This window comes from Oratosquilla oratoria, chromosome 16, assembly GCF_046742065.1.
Source record: "Oratosquilla oratoria isolate Oo_2021 chromosome 16, ASM4674206v1, whole genome shotgun sequence".
Classification (NCBI taxonomy): domain Eukaryota; kingdom Metazoa; phylum Arthropoda; class Malacostraca; order Stomatopoda; family Squillidae; genus Oratosquilla; species Oratosquilla oratoria.
In genome coordinates, this window is record NC_134792.1 from 51,860,054 (window position 1) to 51,862,553 (window position 2,500).

The window sequence follows — 2,500 nt, forward strand, 5'->3', positions numbered from 1 at the left end:
AATCCCTCAACATGGGTCGATCTCGGTTTTGACGTGCAAAGACGCTAACGAATAGACCAAGCTACGCGCGATTGCCATTTTTTTTTACGAGTACATATGTTGATGCTCGTATGCAGATGGACGTTGGTATAAGGAACTTGTTTGGAAGTAAAGATTGATATGTATGTTATCCGATCTTATTTAGCATGATCTGAATGCCACTGTGTATAACACTCGTGAAACTTACTTGTTGGGTGTACTATTGCTGATATATCACTGATTTGAATTAACAGTAAATATGTAAATATTCTCTTTGCTTAATATATCAATTTCAAATGCAGGTCACTTAGGAGAAAACACGCTTTTTCTACTTCAGAGCACTGAAACACTGCACTTTTCCACCTTATTCTACGTTCTCTGTGAATGAGGTAACGTGATGTGCGTTCACTGCGGACCAGACTCAACTGTTCGCTCTTGACGTAGCAACCCAGGCCACCTGCAAACGCACACACGCACACACGCACACACTCATCTCCCAAACCCTCGTACCATCAAGTCTACCAGCCCTTTCAGTTGACTTCATAACACTTCATATGCTCTGGTGGTGAACACAACTCGTTTGTCCCAAATCTGACCATTATCTGCTTGTTCGTCAGCTTTGGTTTTCTGTGTGTCAACACAGAGTTGTTGTCAACACATGATAACTCCCTCTATAGTCTCCCTCTCACAGCACAGTTACGTGTTATGCAATCCGTGAAACTCGCTCCGCTTTTATGAAACGTCTTTACATGTAAACAGGCAAACTCTTTCCTATGATCTTCCTCACGTGGCTGTTCGGTAACAGTATAGGTCGGTTACATTCGATGTACCTTGACGTACGAGGGCAGTCCATCCCAAACACGCTCAGTGACAACATCGCCTCATGGCAGCTTTCTAGATTTCATTTTTTTTTTTTTCGGCAAGGTGTACGCTTACAGAGTTCATTTTCCTCCGTCGTTTCTACCTGCCCTGGTAGACCTACTTCTGTGGATTTCAGAGATGCCCCCCCCCCCTCCCCGCCCCGGTGTTGTGTCTCCTCACACACCTTACAAACATTATTCCGGCAGTCATTCAATCTCCCTACTCCTTTTTTCTCAAATTTTCCATTCCTCTGTCCTTTGTGAAGGCTTCTTTTCAGTCTGTTTACTATTTCCGCACACGACTGCCGTGTCTGGAAATTTGCGTCCTGAAGCATGGCGCTGATGGTTGCTATCAGTAACTTTTTGTTTCGGTACTGCTCACCTCTCAGCTGCAACAGAAGAATGTGACGCACGTTTAATCCATCATCCATTTCGAAGGTTGTCGAGTCTACCATTCCCCAGGCCAAGGCAAAGTTCGATCCTACATTACCCAAGGCCAAAACCGACTCCGTGCCTACAACCATCCGAATCCTGGATCGGATCCAGGGGTTGTGTCCGTGCCCCTGACCCCGTTTCGAAATGGTAAACACATGAAATTCACACATGTGTTGATAGTAATTCATGTTGAGCTCCAGTTCTCTGTGCATATTATATATAATTATTGTTATTGTTTTTGCTATTTTGTTATCGCTGTTGTAGTTTTCATTGTCGTCGTCGTTGTTGTTGTCATTGTTGTTGTCGTTGATGTTGCTGTTGTTGTCGTCGTTGTTGGTGTCGTTGTTGTCATTGTCTTCTTCGTTGTTGTAGTCGTTTTGTCTTTGTCGCTGTCGCCCTCGTTGTTGTCGGCCTCGTTGTCGTCCTTGTCGTTGTCATTCTTGTTCTTCTTGTCATCATTGTCGTTGTTGTCGTCCTTGTCGTTTTCGTCATTTTTACAATAATTTTTACAAATATCATTACTAATACTACTATTATCATTCGTTATTATTATCATCAATATTGTCATTATTACTGATCAAGGTGTGGTGCCTGATTTTTAAAAAGCACGTGTTGTTCCTCTATTCACAAAAAATAATAAACAGGTAATCACAGCCAGTGTCTATTCTCAGTGTGTCAAAAAGCCTAGAGTGGTATATGACCAATTGTATCTACGGCAAAGCAACCTACTCCGAGTTTCAGTCAGGTTTTAGACAATCATAATCAGCGGAAACATATATTCATTTGTTAAATTATATTAGATCAGGACTGGATAAAGGTTGCATGATGCTACTTGACCTACAAGAAGCATTTGATGCTGTAAATAATGGCATTCTTTTGGGTGAAATTAATGCCATAGGCCTAGACAAAAAAATGTGTGTTAGGCTACTTGAAGGCAAACTCTGCTGGAGTGAGTGTTGGTTTTATTTAGCAATGAATTTGGGCGCCAATATTATATGGTTCGCTCTAAGGGCGAGAAAAGGGGGAAGGGGAAGAGACGGAGGTGACGACTTTGCGTTTCAATGCGTGTCTCAAGGCGATCTGGTTCTTCGTCTGTTTCGTCCGTCTTATATACACGGCGCTAGGTCAAATTTAATGCCTGGGAAGTTTGACGCAAAACGTTCTCATGCCGGTGACTTACGAAGACA

General features: G+C 42.6%; 1 protein-coding gene across 1 annotated transcript in view; it reads right to left on the minus strand.

The window, feature by feature from the left end:
* Positions 1-428, minus strand: part of LOC143033995 (monocarboxylate transporter 5-like) — a 33,302-nt gene extending 32,874 nt beyond the window's left edge. Inside the window, exon 1 of the mRNA XM_076199793.1 lies at positions 227-428. The gene's annotated coding sequence lies outside the window, so the exon portion shown is untranslated. The remainder of the gene's footprint in view (positions 1-226) is intronic.
* Positions 429-2,500: the final 2,072 nt, after the last annotated feature.